The sequence below is a fragment of the Euprymna scolopes genome, chromosome 46 (genome assembly GCF_053919585.1).
Source record: "Euprymna scolopes isolate OS-2025 chromosome 46, ASM5391958v1, whole genome shotgun sequence".
In the NCBI taxonomy this organism is placed as follows: Eukaryota; Metazoa; Mollusca; class Cephalopoda; order Sepiida; family Sepiolidae; genus Euprymna; species Euprymna scolopes.
Genome location: NC_136527.1, coordinates 29,335,924 through 29,357,130, shown reverse-complemented (window position 1 = coordinate 29,357,130; position 21,207 = coordinate 29,335,924). Strand labels below are relative to the sequence as shown.

Sequence of the window (21,207 nt, the reverse complement as noted above, 5' to 3'; positions counted from 1 at the left end):
GGTTGAAGGGAGTGCCGACAATACAAACCTGGTTATGGCAACATAATTGTGTGAAATTGGCAAGTCATATATGCATAGATCGAAATATAAATTGAATAAGATTATAAAAATAATAATTAGAAAATCAAAACAAGTAATTGTATTAAGAGAAGAAACATTTCTAAATAAAAAAGTTAACTAGAATTAAGGATAGGAATTCATCTGTAGCAGTTATATTTTAATGGAATTTGTCTTTCCATTTCGATTAAATGTCTTTATTCTAATATATTTCAAAAGACATGTCTAAGTCTTATGAGTGGCTGGAAAATATGCGACTTCAGTTGTTGGTACATAGTACTCGACCAGTTGAGCCAATGAAACTACTATTGACAGTGAGAGAAACTTGATTGAAGCCTTCATCTTATCCGTTTTCACACGACGTGTTAATGAGACACGTGAGTTAGAAAGGTAAAGAGTCAGCGCCCAAGTGGAAGAGCATGCTAGCCTGCAAAACATGCCTGGGAAACCCCGTCCGCATTCCATGGTAGAAGTTTCTCGGAGTTTTAACAAAATATCAGCAAAATAAGCGATTGGTGAAGGTCAAAGTCAATTATATGTTTCGTTTAATTAATCCATGATTTCGAATCACAAATTTTATTACTTATTCCTGAAGTATGAAATTAAAAAAAGCTGTTTGCAGCTGGATTAATTTGACATTTTTCAGAGCTTAATTTTAGAAAACCTGATTCTGAATATGAACTGACCTTGTTAAACTTATGCCGTAGAATACATATAAACAAATCTTTTGTGGTAGTATTTCAGTGTAGTGTTTGTTCTGTCCTTTTTGAAAGCTAGAAGGTTTTAACTACATATTAGTTATAAACGAGTAATCACATTCCACTACAAACAATGAGTTTGTTCTGGAGATTAAATTATATTTGGTGTATGGATGGGCGTGTATATTTGAGGATTGAAGAAGAAACTTATCATACTAGCTACGTATACTTTGTAGTGGTGATTAAATCCTATCGTTTTTTCCAAAACAAGTTAGTTCTTGCAAGAAAGTGTTGACTCATAATATTCATAACCTTCAACAATTGTTTTAAACTAGAAAAATTACACTCTAATTGTTATATATTCGAATCGTACCTCCATAACAATTTTGTTAATTCGTATACATTTTAGCAAGGGTTAGAGTCGTACATATCAGAATAACCTGTCAACGAACGAAATAAGCCGTGCTGCAGGTGGCGGGATTTAAAGTTTCGTTCCCTAGATACACACATAAGAAATGCAATTGTCACATGATATGGTAAAGAAATATCTTACGTGTTGTGGGATAAAAGAGTTTCCAGGCAGTGTGAATCGGGAAGCTAGACAGGTAAGATGTCTGGCCGTCTGCATCTCTCAATTTCCATTCTAATGAATAACTTAGAAAAACTGATCAATAAGTAATTTCTCCTTAAATAAAGCCTTTTTAAATCAGCAGATCTCAATTTTTTTTTTGTTATATTAATCTAGTTAATTAATTAATTTATATGAGCGCCAGGAATAATTAAATCAGGGGTTATGACGGCAAGTCAGGCACAATAAGCAAATCGACTATAAAACAAAAATCTTGATCGCTTGAAGACGAAAACGCAAGTGAGAAAAACTATTTGTTTATGAAAAGACTGTTTCCGAACTTTTGGTGAACATTAATATGTTACTTTAAGTTTAATTAACCAAGCCTATATAACTAATACATTGGGCAAGGCAATCAGATTTTTGCCCGTAATACCCAAGAATTTGTACCAAACAACATGCACTCACATACATATATTATTTACATGTGCATATTATTCACACTATGAACATATTGACTTATACATCTCTAAGCTTTGTTATTAGTTTGCTTTCTGTATCAAACATGTCTTTTAATAAAGAACGCTCTCGATAAAACAAGTCATTGACTTGTAGGCGAACACGCAAGTGAGAAAAACATGCATTTATTAAAAATTAAATTTACTTACTTGTGCATATTATTCACAAATTTTAATAAAGAATTCTTACTGATTGAAAATAATTATTATATCCTTATAAAATTGTAAATATAAACATGTTTTCTTATAAAATTTCGTTTCCCTCAATTTTTGATTTAAAAATCTATGTTTTAATTATCACTTGTTAACTGATAACCGCAATATTCATTAATACTTCATTTATATCCTTTATAAAAATATATTAACAAAAGAGTTTAATAAATTATTTAACACCAGATATTATATCGCTGGTGACTTGGGTGGGCACGTTTAAATGATTTAGACACGAGAGAAATTGAAGTAACTAAGTAGAAGTACATCCCATATAAAGTACTTTAATCCAATAATAATCGATCAATAATTTTAAGAAGAAAGATTCGTTCACATAAATATAAAACAATCCCACAAACTATAAAGGTTACACAAGATAGGTCTATGCCGAGGCTGTATATAGCTAATCAGTTTATACTTGTAAAATTTTTCTAGATATCCTGATACTGCAACAGTAAATGATAATGCAGCAGTCTGATTTTTAATATAAGTAGATCAACAAAAGTTGCCACTTATTAGTTTGTTTTCCTTGATAAAAACATCACAGAGTTACACAATTTTTCATCGTTTACACTGGAGATAGTTTTTGTAGACGATGCAAAAATTTAGAAATCTAGCTGCATAATCTGGAAAACGCTTCCCTTTCGAAAACAATTTTCTGGCTTCAAAATATGAAAAGCGGATGGTTCAAGGTGATGCACTGTGCACTGTGCAGAGTAAGTGCATGGCAGAGGATATCATAGACATCTGCGCTTCTGATCTCGAACGATGTGTGTTGTGCATTGTTGTGATATTTTCCAAGGGGATATTTGCTGATCTGGCCCAACATCTTGATTGTTATAGTTTATTTATATTTCCTGAAAACTGAAGCATAATAATCTCCTATAAATGTGGATACCGGTTTAACACATCTAGATTGAATATTGCTTTGGTACAGTATGGTAATCGACGCGTTTTTGCTTCTGGAAAATTGTGAGCAACCTAGAAATTCATCAGATAATTTCCACAGACTCTGCACTTATCCTGACTTTTTAGGCGATTTGGCGAATAGTCAAGCATTGATCTTCCAAAAAGATAGCCTCACTATGGATGAGACATACCTCATCAACGACAGACGGAGGGCAACCAAGTCTAGGTGCTGTTGCTGCTACAGATTTGAAATTCACAATGATAACGTTTTACAAGAAAAATATGATGCGACATTATTTATTCTAATTTTATCACGAGTTTCTCATGGTGTGCGTGATTTCAAATAAAACAATTGATCACTGCATGACACTTGAGAGGCTCCATTTCTTAATTAACTAATTTCTAAGAATTGTAAATTAGGAACAACAATTAGTTCAGAACTTGATAAAAGTTCCATTATAGCATATTTATTATGGGGTGGAGCTGAAATGGTCTAACATCCTAGCTCGTATCCATGCATTAACATGGGAGGGGAGACTATCTTCAAGTACTACCCTAAGCTGGGAATGGGGCAACGGACATGCTAAGTAGATATTAATAAGTCCTCACCCTTTTTTGTAATGAAGAGTAGATAATGCACGCGGATGTGTTATCGGCAGCTCCAGTAATTCTCGCTTCTCCTTTTTTGTCCTTCAGTCCTCATTTCTAATGAGTGATTTTTCTGACAAATGGTGAAGAAAAAGCTGCTTTCCAGATCGGTAGTACTTTTTAAAGAGTAGCCTGAGATGTCGGAAAATTTCTGTTTCTATGTCTATCCTTGTGGTCATGTCACTAGTAAGGGTGGTGGAGGTAAATGTTTCATCTGGGCTGACGTTACTCCACAAATCCCAATACCTCAACATAACAAATCTAAAAAAAAACACGATTACACCTAGAACCCCGTCCTCCAACGTAGACCCCTAGGTCTCTTCTCCAACATCAGGGATCTACGTTAAAACCTTCCCGAGGTTGAAACACAATTACAGGAGACGAAACCAGACATATTCTTTCTAAGTGAAACTGGCATAGGGCCAACCACTTCCCTAGACAGAATTCATAATTAAAGGATACTCTTACTTAACATCTAAATCTGACCCCCAAGATTGCCATGGGCATGGAATATGTGCCTACATCAAAGATGACTTTCCATGTGATAGGGATATCTCAAGAGAAGACCCTAATTTACCTTATATGTGCTTCCGGGTTGCACTAGCTTACACCACTGCATTTATATTTGCCCTCTATCGCCCCCACAACAGTGGAGTTACTATCTTTAGGAGTATATCTGAGAAAATTGACCACATCCTGTCTGCTCATCCTTCGGCTAACATTCACATGTGCGGTGACTTCAATATCCATAATGTGGAATGGCTGACCCACTCAAATAAAACCGATGACGAGTGGAGGTTCTGTCATGATTTTGCCATTGCCTGTGACCTTACTCAGATTTTTCACGAACCCACCCGTGTACCCGATACTAACGGTCAGTATGCAAGCCTTCTAGACCTTTTCCTCACAACTTCACTGAGCTGTGTTCATGTTCTGTTCTATCTCCTCTGTGATCCTCCGACCACTCTGTTGTAGCAGTTAAGATAAAAATGAAATGTAATAAGTCTTCAGACGTACCTCTCCACCGTACTGTATATTGATACTCTATGGTTGACTGGGATAGCTTCCGTACATTCATATCTGATCTACCTCTTCATTCCATGTTTTAAAAAGGATGTGTCCTCTATGGTATCAGACCTGACCGAATGGTTAATCGTAGGATTCATACAATCCAAAATATTCTAACAAAAACCTACCACTCAGCCATGGTTCTCCTCTGAATGTGCTGCTGCCATCGCGCACAGAAATTACTTTTTTCCATAGCTACCAACGTAATAGATATACGGAGACTAAAGCTGCTTTCAGGACTGCCAGCAACCACTGTAAAAGATCAATAAAAAATACAAGAGAGCTATCTGCTCAATCCGTTAAATCCAAAGTAGCTGAGCAGCAGCTTAGTTCCTACCAGTTCTGGCAAATAGCTAATAGGATCTTGAACAGAAGCGTGCGTTCTATCCCAACTATCATCAATGGACCTGAGGTCATTTCGTCAGTATCAGACCAGGTCAGACTATTCGACAAGAACCTTGGAGCTAATTCTCTCATATGTGACAAAGGCCATCAACTCCCCGTATTTCCTACTATAACAGACAACATACTATGCAACATACAAATACCTGTGCCTGAGGTCGCCAAGCTAATCAAAAACCGTGATTCCAGTAAAGCAACTGGCCCTGATGGAATTCCAGTTATAGTGATGAAAAAGCACCAACTAGAACTTGACCCCATACTTACAAAACTGTTTAAGCGTTGCCTTAAGGAGAAGTGGTTTCCAACACCCTGGAAAACCTCAGCAGTATGCCCTGCATTTAAGAACTCAGGTTAAAAGTCATCTCACTCTCAGTACAGACCAATAAGTCTCCTATGTGTCATGAGTAAGATGTTGGAATTTCATATTAAATAAAGAAGTAGTCAACCACCTCAACAGAAACAATCTTCTTTGTGATATGCAATATGGTTTCCGCTCTACAAGATCTACATAGGATTAGTGAATCTCTTGACAAAGGCTTCCTTTCCAGGGCAATTGCTCTTGACATATCGAAGGCCTTCGATAAAGTATGGCATAAGGGCCTACTTCACAAGATTTCCAGCTACGCTATAACTGGAAATGTTTTCTCAATCATTAAATCATTTCTCTCTGATAGGATCATAAGAGTAGTGGTTGATGGGCAGAAATCAGAAGCCCACTGTATTAATGCTGGAGTCCCCCAGGGGTTCATTCTGGACCCAACTCTCTTCTTGATCTACATCAATGATTTCCCAAAACACATACTTAAATCATTCGTTGACATCTATGCTGATGACACGACCATCTATGGCAACACATCAAAGGCCATAAATGACAAAGTTCTCTATAATTCTTTCTCCTCTGATCTTGAGCGCGTGGTACAGTGGGGGAAGAGGTGGCTGGTCACTTTTAATGCATCTAAAAACAAGCTTCTATCTTTACATCATCAACGCTCTGATCCCTATCTGGCATCAATTTAAATAGATGGCTCTCATCTTGGGGAGGCTCCATGTTTTGACAAGCTTCTGGGTTTGACCTTTATTCCTGATCTGAAATGGAACACGTGCATCAAGTCTGTTGCCAAGGACGCTGGGAAAATGGTGGGATCCTTCTACCGCTCCAGAAGATATCTCACTACTGATGCAATTCTCTATCTGTATAAAAGCCAGGTATGTCCAAGGATGGAGTACTGCTGCCACATCTGGGCAGGAGCTGCTAAAAACAGCCTAGCTTGCCTTGACAGAATACAAAATAGACTTCGTGGTTTAGTGGAGATGCCCTTTTCTCTTCACTGGAACCTCTCTCCCACAGAAGAGACGTTGCGAGCCTGTCTTTGTTTTATCGTTATTTCCTGGCAAATGCTCGTCTGAGCTCCAATCTCTCGTCCCCCCTCGCCAATCCTTCACAAGAAACACCCGTCTGGCTGAAACTACTGTCAATAATTTTCCCCACTCTTTATCTGTGCCTAAATCCAAACCTAGATTCCATGAGCAGAGCTTCTTTCTCAGAAGTGCACGACTGTGGAACTCTCTTCCGTTTGCCTCTTTCCCACCCGACTACAACTTGGATGTCTTCAAATCCAACATAAACAAATTCCTGACAAACCGCCCCCTTAAGTAAAACACACTATCAAATCTCCAATACTAATGATTACTAGAATACTATCTCATTGATTACTGTACACGCAATAACCCTTATCCCTGAGTGGATTCCAGGCCTTGATAAGTGGTGACCCCATGTAAAAAAAAAATTTGCAACATAACTCATAGAGATATAAATCATTGCATATGTAACATTTCTATAAGATTAGACAAACGGAAGTGGGTCAAGGTCATTACTTATTGAACGTTCCTCAGATTTAAAAAAATCATGCACAATAAACATATATATGAAAACAACAATGATAAAAGGTTTAAATCTTAAGTAGATATTTAGACATAAATACTTGATATAAAATAAATTGCAAACAAAAATGTAAAAACTGTTAAAACGTGAAATCCTCACAAAGGCTCAATTTCTTAATTAACTAATTTCAAAGACTTGTAAATCAGGAACCACAATTAGTTCAGAGTTGTAATTTGCAACATAACTAATAGTGGTGGCCCCCCTGTAAAAAAATAGAGATATAAATCATTGCATATGTTCATGTTTGTACAAAAAATATGTTCAGTGTTTCTTATTTTACATTCAATTCATTAACAGTTGTATGTCTTTACATTTACTTGGCTAGCATGTGTGCATGCTTCAAAGGGTCGGTTGTGTAACAAAAAATAAAAAGAATAACTACAATGGTTGTTCGCATGTTTGTCTAAAGCTGATTTTATAAAAACTGTTAAGATGTGACCTCGGCATAAATGTTGTATGTTCTTTCATTTTAAAGATTTACATGAGAATAAAAAATGTGTTTATTTAAAGAAAAGTATTAACTAAATCAAACGATCATATTATTTTCTCTCCTGTAGATATGTGCAAGTAAACTTGAAAAGTGTTGAGTTTTGGAGTCGGACGATTTGACAACATAATGTCACGTTTTGGAGTTAATAGTTTTTACAACAGAATGTCTTCTTGTGGATGTAATAGTTTTGACAACAAAATATCGACTTGTGGAGTTAATAGTTTTGACAACAAAATGTCGACTTGTGGAGTTAATAATTTTAACAACAGGGTGTGTTGTGGATTTGGACATTTTGAAAACAAAGTGTAACTTTTGGAGATGACAGTTTTCAAAACAGAATGTTGACTTTTTGAATTGGAAGTTTTAAAAACAGTGTCGAATTAATCTGATAAGTCGAAAGACTCAGAAATCAAAGGGGTCCTTACCTGGGGCTCACACTTGAACTCTATAAGAGATACATAGATATTTGTATGTTCTATTAAAGTTCTTTTGTATTCAATATATTTTTGCATATGACACAACAAATGTTCCTTTTATACAAATCTCTCTTGTACTTGGTTCACCAGGTATATTTTTAAAATTCTTTTGTCTGATTTAAGTTCCTCCTATAATTACTGGAATATAGATTTTCTGAAGATTACAGTTTCTTTTCTGTCGTACATAAAACCCTGGTATTTCGTTATATTTTTTCTCACTCTGTTTAACCAAATTGTAGAGTCACAGTCGATGGTTTATATGTCTAACTGTTGTTCCCAGGACTTGTTACAGCATTCAATATTCAACATTTTACAGATGATGTGGATATATTTACACAATCCATTGTATTTCATTGTATAGTAGCCATCCTCTAGCAAATGTCAAATGGCTCAAACTAACTTCTCTCTTGCACAAACTACACTTGTCATGCTGAGATCCTTCATCTTATTATGGAAGATCATCAGATATTGTTTCCCATATGTGTTAGCATATGATGAAATAAATCTGACCTCTGTCAAAAGGAACCAGGTACTTCAAAAGAATGTGGTTTGTCTCTTTTCTTTTGATTTTCCTCGGGTTGAGGCATTCTACCGAATGCCAAACATTCTCCCATGATTTTAGTTACTCTAACCAAGAGATCGTTTTTACGATCCTAACCGTCCTTTTAAGTGCAATCATTTGTATTTCTTTTGCACTTGGTTCATGGGGTATATTTGCCAGATAATTTTTGAAATTCTTTTTCATTAGCCTGGTTGCTTCTATAATGACTGCTATGATTGATACCTTCTTAAGATTCCAATTTCTTTTCATGTCGTACATAGGTCCTTGGTATTTTCTCCCTCTCTGCTCTGTTAGAGTCAGCATCATACAGGATGCTTATTTCAACCAGGGTTGCCACATTCTCCTTCTAGTCTCATATCACTATGTCAGGGTAATGTATGTGTTTTCATATGACTTAACAAGTTTGACTTCTGTGCAAAAGAAGAACTACAAATTTTACATGAATGTGGCTTGCCTCCTGTATGTGTTTTCATATGACTCAACAAATGTGACCTCTGTGCAAAAGAGGAGCCACATACTTCACAAAAATGTGGTTTCTCTCCCGTATGTGTTCTCATATGAGTCAATAAATTTGTCTTCCATGCAAAAGAACAACCACATACGTCACAAGTGTGTGGTTTCTCTCCGGTATGTATTTTTACATGACTCAACAAACTTGACTTCCATGCATAGGAAGAACCACAAACTTCACAAGAATGTGGTTTCTCTCCTGTATGTGTTTTCATATGACTCAACAAATTTGACTTCCATGCAAAAGAAAAACCACATACTTCACAAGAATGTGGTTTCTCTCCTGTATGTGTTTTCATATGACTCAACAAACTTGACTTCTCAGCAAAAGAAGAACCACATACTTCACATGAATGTGGTTTCTCTCCCGTATGTGTTTTCATATGATTCAACAAATTTGACTTCTGTGCAAATGAATAACTACATATTTCACAAGAATGTTTTTTGTCTCCTGTATGTTTTTTCATATGATTAAACAAATTTGATTTCCGTGCATATGAAGAACCGCATACTTCACAAAGATATGGTTTCTCTCCTGTATGTGTTTTCGTATGATACAACAAAGTTGACTTATTTGCAAAAGAAGAACCACATATTTCACAAAAATGTGGTTTCTCTCCTGTATGTGTTTTCATATGATTCAACTAAGTTATCTTCTGTGCAAAAGAAGATCCACATACTTCACAAGAATGTGGTTTCTCTCCCGTATGTGTTTTCATATGAGAAAATAAATGTGACTTCCATGCAAATGAATACCCACATACTTCACAAGAATGAGGTTTGTCTCCCATGTTTGCTTGCATCTAATTCCACAAAAATTTTATGCAATGGATAGTGTGATAAATTCCAATGACGAAATTTCCTTATGATGCTTTAATGAAGTTGTTTTCATTGCACAAATTCTGGAAATATAAAATACATTTTAAAAAATACATTTCATTTCGTGAAATTGAATTTTTTATGTTAATTTTCATAAATATAAATTTATTATTAATGAAATTCAAAACAAAACGTGTATAGTTTTAATCAATACTGGTTTGATAATTTGTTTCTATTTTCAAATATTTAACTAACTTTTTTACATTCTTTATTTTTAGAGATGAAGATTGATTAATCATTTTATTTTGATTCTTCAGAACACTATTTTCATCTTGGGTGTTATTTTCACAACGTTTCTATGTTACCTCCGATCTCATTCAGGTGTATTTTGTTGAACTTGGAATCTTTCTCTTGAACGCACAACTCTATACAAATTCTGGTGTTTATTTGTTTGTTTAACCAGCATATCGACTTTTTTGGGGTCAATTAATGCTGTATATATCATTTTAAATTATTTGATACTTCTGAAGTCTATCAACATTCTTTGGGTCATTTAATACGGTTTCAAATTTTTTTCCAAGTCGATTTTCGCTGGGTATATTCGGGTAATATTTTGGAACAGTTTGTTATTTTATGGCGTTTATATTTTATGGTAAAGGTTTGCTCTTTTTAGGAAATTTAGAAAAGTTTTGGGGCTTTCTTTTTTGAAGAGTTCTTTTAAGTTTGTTGCCTTGTAGTAGTGTTGACGGATTTGTGTGAGGTCATAGCAATCAAGTAAAAGGTGTTTCACTGTATAAGGTTTGTGACATGGTATACTGTTGAGAGGTTCTTCACTTTTTAGTATGTAGAATGAGTTATGTAGGTGCCTCCTATCCGGTTATGTGATAAGGCTACTTCGTTGTAGGATTTTCTGGGATTTAGTAGGGTTTTTTAAGTATAATTTGGAAGAGTTTGTTGTTTGGCGATCGTTCCAGTCATTGTGAACAACACAAGAGCATGCTACTCTCATGTTTTAAACAAAGGATGCCATTAGATAATTTTAAATCCTATTTTCCGTCTCAATGAGGATTGAAACTTCAACGTTCAGGAGTATGTAACTTACAACTGAATTTTACCAAGTACTCTAACCATAGCAGCACAGATTCTAGCAGACAATACGAGTAGGAATTTATTTGTTTTTAGATGTTATCACTATTTATTACTATATATTATATTTAGGCACTGGATTCTAAAGCCAGCTTGATCTTCACCGTTCTTCTCCATCTATAATTTATACTTCATTCCATAAAGACAAAAATGAAAGAAAAAAATATTGTTATGTTAATGTAAATAAAAAAATAAAAACAAAAATGAAAAAATAAAATGCACATATCATACTGAAAGGATAAGTGACCTATGGAATACATTCGACACTGATTTTAAATGTTGTACGATGTTTGTTGTTGATTATTTTGTTTTGTTGATTTTAAAAAGATATATATATATATATATATATATATATATATATATATATATATATATATTATACTGATTTTGATTGTTGGACAGTTTCGTTATTATATTTGTTTTGTATTGCAATAATTGTTTTGTTAGATTGTGACAAAAAGAAGGGTGAATTGATGAGACACTCGAGAGCGTTGAGACAGACAGGTAATGTAAAAAATATATATGTAAATAGTTTTTTTTTGCAAAATAGAGAGGGGAGGGATGTCGTGTGTTGAATATGCACACAAAGCAACACATGACAGCTCATAACAAACGCATAGAACGATGGGGTCTGTTTGTCAGTATTGATATTGTCAGTGGTAGAAAGGTTAACTATTTGACGCATGTCAGTGGTAGAATAATCCACAGTGTGTGTCAATTTTTTTATTGCATATCCTTAATCGTCTTTTCTCTCTCTTCTTCTTCATATATAGACAAAGCCCTTTTACATATGCAGGTAGAGAAAAGAAGGAATTTTTGTTAGTTTCATATGATTGTAGGGGATTTTTCAGTCATAAACAGAAGAAAAATAAAAGTCCATAACAATAGCAAAGTGGGAGTAACAGCAGTAGTAATAAATAACAAGAAGAATTAACAATGAAAAATACAATCCAACACCAAGAAAAATTAATAATGAATCACACTTATTGAAAAACTAAAATAATCTCAGTTTTTGAACAACTTTCAAAATCCCTGGATAAAGCAAATTTCCAGAAGGATCTTACCAGCTGAAATAAATTATGAAAGATATTAGAGATATAATACTCAGATTTTATTTAAATGCTGCATATATAATTCAGCTATACAAAAACACATGTTCTTGTAATATAACGTGCTTTGTGCTACTGAGAGAAAATCAGTAGCAGCCGTAGGTTTGCTGACTACTGAAAATATAAGCAGCTGCCGCCTTAGCACATATGCAAATAAAGCAAGTGTGCATATGCTGATGTCATAGGAAGAAGAAGAGAAAAAAGCAGAAAGAAGGACACGATGAGAAAAGACAGCAATCAAACGTATTTTGACTCATATGCAGTGAGGCAAAATGTGCTGCATGGTCAAAAAAGTTGTAACGCAGGTGAGGAAAATGACAAATACAAAAAGGGCATTTCTGACAGAGATGTAAAACATGCAAGTGATATATTTTTAAACATAGTCAAAAGCGTTGTTGGAAATCACTGGATTAAATGCTTGTGTATTCACCTAAAATAATCATATTTTATGTCTTTCCTTCTAAATTTGTTCCTGCGATGGTATCAGATTATGTGCAGGTGCGAGTTTTTTTTTTAAATGCATGGTTCGAGTGCAAGAGCTTCATTGCATACTCTCATCTCTATAAATGATCAGTAAGATTCGAAACCAAAATCCCAGTGAATTTGAATATTTGTTGTGTAAGCTGTGCAGATTACTGCATGTACGATCACAATCCAGTAAGTAAATATTCAACAAGTGTTATTTTTACAATGTTTGCATAATAAATAACACTCAAGATGAGAACAGTAGTGTTAATAATCTAAATAATACAATGAATCATTCCTAATCTAAAAACTTTAAAAACGTAATATTGTAATTTGTTTAAGAGTCATGATTATGTTTTTAAGGTTTGTTGCTTCGTTTAATGATCTTTCCAACCACCGCCCGCAATCCTTTACAATGACGACTTTTATCAATTTTTTGGAGAATGCTGAAAACGAATATGTACTTCAAAAAATGGTGCAGAGAAATAGTTTTCATGATATTAAAAATTTACTTTTTCAAAGAGTGAAGGATCTGATTTAAATATGAATTAAACGTAAATGAGCACCCACTTTATGGCCACCTAGGGAATGGGTCAATTTTTTCCTTTGTTTTGGTCGAAAAATATTTTTCGTTTTCTTTTCTGATTTCCTCTGTCAATAAAGATACAAGGATATTAAAAAACAAAAATAAAGTATAATCTGTATAAAAATACGTGTACTTCCTTATGTTATCAGTAGTGACCATTTTCGTTTGCAGCAAATTTAAATGCGATATTCGAAAACCTAAAGAAGTTGTAATATTAAAAGTTAAGGTGAAAAATAAATAACAATTAACCAAAATGGCTTTCAGGCAGGCCAACAAAATAAATTAAAAAAACTTATCACCATGTGGCCAGAAAGTGGTTTCTTATTTTACATAACATTTATATAGAAAATGTGAGAAAAAAAGTTAAACTCACCTGACTTGAGGAGGTTGATGATCGGACTAAAAACCGGTGACGTTTGACTCGTGCTTATATCTACTGCTGCTGCTGCTTCTGATGGAAGTGTTTGCATATGACTGACTGTTACTAACTATCTAAAGGATTGTGACAGGGTCTGCTTAGATGACGGAAACTTTCAGTGGACATTATTTATTGCCGATAATAAAAGTACAGACGCACAGGTTGGTCTCCTAGCCTCTTGACTTCTGATCAGAGCTGGGGTTGCGATCTTGCAAAATTTTGCAAAGGTGGTCCCCAGCCCAACTCTGATCTGCCTACTTTATTGTTGGAGAATTTTCGATAAAAACTGATTCCCACTTTTTGAAAAAGTAATTTCCTCATATCATGAAAAGTAATTTTCTGTGCCACTTTTGAAGTATATATTCGTTTTTAGCACACCTGAAAAACTTTAAAATAATCCGCTGAAAAAAATGAAAAAACAAAAAATAAAACTTTTTACTTTAAACTTATGAAACAATTAAAAATACATAAAATTTATAAAATTATTTTTTTTTGGTAAACGACGACAATTGTTTTTTATGTTTAAGTCAATATTAAAAACAAAAAGCAATCGACATCAAAAAGTGTTCAATGATAATCAACATTTTCATTAGGATTATTCGTTTAGTAAAAGTAGTTATCTCCCTTACATTTTTAACGTATTCCAAAAATGCGCACAAATCGATACTAATTTCATGTAGTAATACTTACGTTTTTGTTTTATAATCTGCTTTCGATTAACTTTATCTGCTTTTATAAAGGAAACGATTTTTTTAAATGTTATTGACTTTACAAGCTCAAGTTAACATTCAATATGATGAACGGAAGAGCCAGTTCGCAGAAAATAAAATTAAAGAGGAAAATTAAAAAAAAAATAATTTCAAAATAGAGCCGATCTATATGGTGAATATCATCACGGATAAAATTAATATTATTTTATTAAATATTTTAATATCTACATGAGAAAGAAAAGAGTACAAGCGTCATCTTCATTAATTCTATAATTCGTGGGACATGCAATTTAATGGCGGAAACTGATAACAGGTGAACATAGATTGAGATTGTCGGACTTATCATAGTTTTATGTATTTCCGATTATTTCTTCAATGTGTTTTGAAAGATTAAAGTCTAAAGTTAACTTCTACGTGTGTGACTCTTTGTTCACCCATTCATAATCAGCATCTATCAATTTTTAGGATCAAGGTTGCAAGTGCAGGAATCTCTTGAAATCAAAGGTAGTAGAGCATCTGCAAAACTGTTAAAAGTAAATTTAACAAAATCACAGATTAATAAAAGGTTTCCAGCAAGGCACATCCTCACAAACATAAAATAAAAATAGAGAAATAACTTCGGAAAATAACGACACTTGAAAAAGAACTCGAAATCAATGTATTAATGTCAAATAACAACATTTATTTACGTGTTAGGAATATTAATTCAAATCGTTCAAACGTAAATATTTTCTTGTCACGAGTGTTCATTATGTACGCTTGGCTAAATGAGGATCTCGTGAGAATAGCATGAAGTTTAAGATTACTGATCTTTATTAACAGAGTGTCACACGTGGCTTGAAATGAAGTTGAATTTTTTTTTAGAGAAAAACAGTCATTAAACCATGCAATCGAAATTTTTGTGGTAATTGTTATCATTAAACCCACATTAAATATTTTTTTTAATATTATTTTTTTTTAAATATTGAATGAATACTGCTTATCGTAATGTTCCTGAAATATTAAAAACATTTTTAATTGTTAACATCTACAATGTTTTATTTTTTATATAAAAAAAGCAAACAGAAATTCATGCGTTTTTTTTTAATTTAAAAAGACAATAATTTGCGATTTTAGTCATCATATCGATGTCACTGGACACATGTATCCATAAAAATAAAACTGAGTTTTTAAAGAAAAGGAAATAATAAAATCCATTTAATAATTGGTATTGTAAAGTTTATTATCCATTTTCATATTAAGTTAAATGAAATGACAAAAAATATAAATAAATAAACCACGATAAAATATTTAGTTTTATATACAAATAACGATTTACTAAACGACGTTTTATTTACTGGATATTTTTCCGGCATTCACCGGAAGTTATTATCTTCCCTTTTAAGTTTGATTTGTTTATATTTTTAACCTTTTTGATTAACGCACTCATATTGAGAGTAGATACGGTAAAAAAAAAACAATGAAAGAAAAGCAAACAAACAAAAATATTGTTAAGAACACAAAGACAAAAGATAAGAATCAGGAAGTCGTATGCTAATTAACACGTAAAAAAAAAAAAAAAAAAAGTGAGAGAAAAACGCATACACAAAACGAGAAGTTATAAAAGGCTGAATGGGGAATCGTTTGCCTAAAGAAATGAACAACACAACTAGAAGTAAGGGGGCCGGACTTGTGGGTAAAGAAAATAAACAAAGTTAGTAGTTAAGATGAAATAATAAAAAACGTTAAAAATATTAAAAAGAAGGAGATATATAATGTTTCTTACCGGAGATGACTTAAAATAACGAAGGACAACAGAAGATAAAAGACAAAGACATATGGGAGCTAAAAAGGCTGCTGCCTACAATTACACTTAAAGAAAAAACACCGGTCGAACTGCCGGTGTCGAGTCAGGAGAAACTCTATAAGAAAAAAATGTCGGTCAAGGGAGAGAACTGTTGAAGGGGCTAAACTAAGGGACATAATTCATACAAAATAGATGTTTAAAAAAATCCACACACTTTTATAATTACTATAATTTATTTGTATTTAAAAAAAAATTATTAAAAAGACGATTTAACAGTTAATCTTGGAACTTTACTGTTTTGTAAGTAAGCTATTTGTAATGAAATCGATTTCGAGCCTAATTTTCACTTTTAAAATATTCGTCCATTTTCTGATGGAACAAATATTTTAAAAGTGAAAATAAAGTTCGAAATCGCTTTCATTTATATATATATAAAATAAAAAGTGGCTTATTTAACAAAACAGTAAAGTTATAAATATATATGCACTTTCGTAAATAATTGAATTCATTCAAAAACGTATCGCTAAGACAAAAACAAACAACATCTCTCTCTCTCTTTCTCTTTCTCTCTCTCTCTCTCTCTCTCTCTCTCTCTCTATATATATATATATATATATATATATATGTATATATAGATAGATAGATAGATAGATAGATAGATAGATGTGTGTGTATATATTTCATAGAAAAACTTTACTATTTGATAATTAAACAATACTTTTAATTTAATCGATTTCGAAATTTATTTTCATTTTTCTTAAAAAACGAAACTTTATCGTTAATTTCTGATTATATACATGGATAATCCAACATATTCCTATAGACAAGATTGACAGAATACTCTCTAACACTGGTAAAAAAGGACCCCAATTTCTGAATTGTAATTTACTTATTTGAGGAATAATATTAAAAAAAAATATTGTAATTTCTTAAATAAATGATATTATTGATTTATTTATTTATTTATTTTTTAAATTACCCTTGGTTCCTTAGCTATAATAAATATTGTAATTATCCCCCTTGGCCGGAAGTAGCTGTTCCACCATCTAAACTCGATTATAGTCGTAACACGTGTATTAATTTTAAGTTAATAAAACTTTTATCAAACGTTTTCCTGTTTCCTCTTACTTCATTCTTCTTTACACATCACTACAATTTTATCAACTTCAAATTAAAGAAAAACAACGAAATGAATAAACTACTACACCTGACATATTTGCCGTGGAATCCACTACTCTGAATTCAGAGAGAGTATACAAACACTGGAAACTAACCTTCAAAAACTATATACGTACCACAAACAATGACGAAATTGAAAATAACTCGCAAAACTTCTTTGTCAGCAGCGATCTATGAAATAATGAGATGTTATGGACTATAACAGCACGATAACAGCTCTCGACACTACCTATATTAACACTACAAATAATGAGATGTTATGGACTATAACAGCACGATAACAGCTCTCAACACTACCTATATTAACACTACAGGATATCTATGCAATGGTCTGATCCCTTCTCCTCTTTTTTCTCATCTTTTTCCACGTACAACTCCTAATGCACCAAAGCTAAAGCTCGTCATCACACTATTGCTGACAACAAATTAATAAGAAAGGAAACTACCAGGATGTTGCGAGAAGTCATAATAGAGTCCTCTATATCTCCTTGGTGAGCTCAAGTTCTATTGACCTCCAACGAAAATCACAAAAAAGAATGGTCGTCGACTACAGTGATAACATAAATAGATTTACAGAACTTGACGCCTATCCTATGCTTAACATCAATAAAATGATTGACGATGTAGCATGGTGTAATATCTTCACAACACTTGACCTGTATCGATAACATTATAGAGAAGGAGAATTTGATAGACATCTTCGTCTACGTAGACAATGTCACAATATGCAGGAAGGATCAAAAAGAGAACTACAATCACCAAATATTTTATGATGTCGCAAAAACATACAAAATATTTTATGATGTCGCAAAAACATACAAAATATATTATGATGTCGCAAAAGCATACAAAATATTTTATGATGTCGCAAAAAACATACAAAATCACGCTGAACCAAAGTAAAATCGTCATTTCAGAAACCTCAATCACTTTACTTGATTACACAATCCAAAACAATCAAATTGCACCTGACTACCAAAAACTGAAACAAATCATCGAAAAGTCACCACCTCTAAATCTCGCATCTCAAAAACGAGTAATCGGAATACTCTTGTATTATAGTAAGTTCATGCAAAACTTCTCTGATAAAATACTGCTATTCAACCACAGCAAAAAGTTTCCACTATCCCCATCTGTCTTAAACTCTTTTCAAACATTGAAGACTGATCTAAAAATGCTAGACTAATAACAGTTGACTCGGATAAGGAATTTGAATTAGAAACAGATGCAAGTAATTACTGCATAGCTGCTACAATAAACCAACAAGGTCGACCAGTTGCATTCTTTTCACGGACGCTAAACCCGAACGAAATTAAACATCATGCTGTTGAAAAGGAAGCTGCTGCTATTGTCGAAGCTTTGCAGACGTGGCGACACATTTTACTCGGAAGACACTTCAAAGTCTTTACGGTCCAAAAAAGCATTAGTTTCATGTTTAACAACAGTAGGATATACAGTTCAAATTTAGCATCGGGGAATGGAAGATGCAACTGCTGACACATTCTCTTACATCTCTGCTCTAACTCACACTCTACAAGACCTTCGCGATTTGCATATTAGACTATGCCATTCTGGTATTACACGACCCAACCACTTCATCAGACCAAGGAATCTCACATACTCTTGGAACAAGTTAAAAATATAACTGACTCTTGTTCATCATGCCAATATCTAAAGCCTAAATTTGCCAGTTGTAACAAAGCAAAACTCGTACAGGCTATTCTACCTTTTCAACGATTAAACATTGACTTCAAAGGTAAACTACCAACTTCTTCGCATATTGAGAAATACTCATCATAATTTATGAGTATTTTTGCTTTCCTTTTGCCTTTCCCCGTAAAGACATGACAAGCAAAACCATTATCTGCTGTCTAATCCAGCTATTTTCAAGTTTTTGTATGTCTACTATGATACATACTGATAGGGCTGCAGACTTCTTTTCTGGTGAAATTAGAGATTACTTACCCCGGAAAGGTATTGCTATCTCGAAAACTCGTAGATATCACCCTGAAGGTAATGGGCAGGTTAAGAAACTCAATGGAATTTTATGGAAGACCATCCAAACAACCTTACACTCGAGCAACATGAACCTGTCCAATTGGGAAGATCTGACACTCTTCACTCAATTAGATCGCTACCTTGCACTGCCACTAATATGACTTCTCATGACACGCTACTCATATATACCGTAAATCCTCCTCTTGATATCGTCTTGGACAAAACCGGCTCCAGTATATGTGAGAAATCATGCTAAGACTAGTAAAGTCGACATTCCTGTAACTCCTGCTACTCTATTAGACGACACCCCCTGTAATGTACGTAGGTACACAGGGGACGATAACAGGGGGAACACCGACAAACGGGGGATGTAGAAAAGCATGTAGATACTTGCGGTTGGCTGAATAAAGTCTTAAAACAAACTCGGCGTTTGCGTTCTCAGTGAGAAACATCACATGGCGACGAGGATGAGATCATTTCTCATAAAGGGGAAAGTTATTTAAACTTTTTCTCCGAAAACATCGCGTTTAATAGAAATTAAAGAGCGACATATTTCTACCTGCACACACGCATTTTAAAATGGTGAACTCGATGAATTCTCGCCGAGTGCGGGTGATTGGGACACATACTCAGAAAGATTGGAGTATTATTTCGAGGCTAACGGAATACAAGATCCAGGAAAAACAAAAGGCCGTCCTTCTTTCTGTTTGTGGTGGTGAAACATTTTCTCTGCTGAAGGATCTCGTTACGCCGCACAGCTTAAGAGACAAAAGTTATGAGGAACTCTCGCTCTCGTTAAAAGAGCACTGCAACCCAACACCGTCCGTAATTGTTGAGCGATTCAACTTTTACATGTGCCGCCAACAACCAGGTCATTCAATTTCGGATTTTATTGCTCATTTAAAAAAAAATTACAAAGTTTTGTGAGTTTGGAAATACGATAGAAGAGATGTTGAGAGATTTGGTCGTTGTTGGATTAATGGATGACCGAATCCGTCGACGACTGCTTTCCGAGAGGAAACTAACATTTCCTTATGCTCAACAGATAGCTCTTGCCATGGAAAGTGCAGACAGGAATGTTAGTGACATGGCAGCCTGTTCAACGTCCAATTTTACAATACAGACGAAAGTCAACCAGGTTGAACGGCCTACTCCACTACGGAGGCAAAAACAAAGACCATGTTTCCGATGTAACGGAAAACATTACCCCGACTCCTGTCGTTTCTAAGAGGCAACGTGTAATTTTTGTCACAAAACCGGTCACATTTCGCCAGCCTGTTTGACCCGGAAGTACAACGATAGAGCTGGACATCGTAAAACCCACAAAGTCACCAGTGAAGAACCAGTAGACGAAGATACAGGCAGCGACTGCGCCTCGGTGCATAGGCTGTTTAACCTGCCAGCAAATAGCAAAACCGAGCCCCTGATGGTGTTGGTGGGCATAAATGGTCGCAATGTCGAGATGGAGATCGACACCGGATCTGCTCTTTCATTGATCAGCTGCAATGCATTTGAAAAACTATGGTGTGAACCTGATAAGCCGGTACTTAAGCCTATGTCACAGAAACTAGCAACCTACACGAGAGAATATCACGCCGTGTGGTACGTGTCAAGTGTCGGTAGACTATGATGGCCGACAGTTTCGTCTGCCATTAGTGATTGTTCCTGGTTCTGGCCCTGCACTTCTTGGTAGAAACTGGTTACGAGTAGTGCAACTCAGCTGGAAACGCATCTATCAGCTGAAAGCAGTAAATGCTACACCTGCAATTGAAGACATTATTGCAAAATACCCCGATGTTTTCAAGGATGAATTGGGCGCACTGAAGGATTTCACAGCAAAACTTAGTGTTGACCCGAAAACAAAGCCCATATTCTGCAAGGCTCGACACGTGCCCTTTGCATTGCGTGAAAAGGTTGATAAGGAGCTGGATCG

General features: G+C 34.3%; 1 long non-coding RNA gene across 2 annotated transcripts in view; it reads right to left on the bottom strand.

Annotated features, from left to right (window-relative positions):
* LOC145270863 (uncharacterized) overlaps positions 1 to 16,245 on the bottom strand; it is a 39,970-nt gene extending 23,725 nt beyond the window's left edge. Inside the window, exons 1-3 of one of the 2 annotated variants that reach the window (XR_013865608.1) lie at positions 16,077 to 16,245; positions 13,557 to 14,002; positions 7,034 to 9,960 (exon numbers count right to left, since the gene is read on the bottom strand). This is a non-coding gene — a long non-coding RNA (uncharacterized LOC145270863). Of the gene's footprint in view, positions 1 to 7,033; positions 9,961 to 13,556; positions 14,003 to 16,076 lie in introns of those variants that run through there. The other variant, XR_013865607.1, reaches the window with a different exon arrangement.
* Positions 16,246 to 21,207: the final 4,962 nt, after the last annotated feature.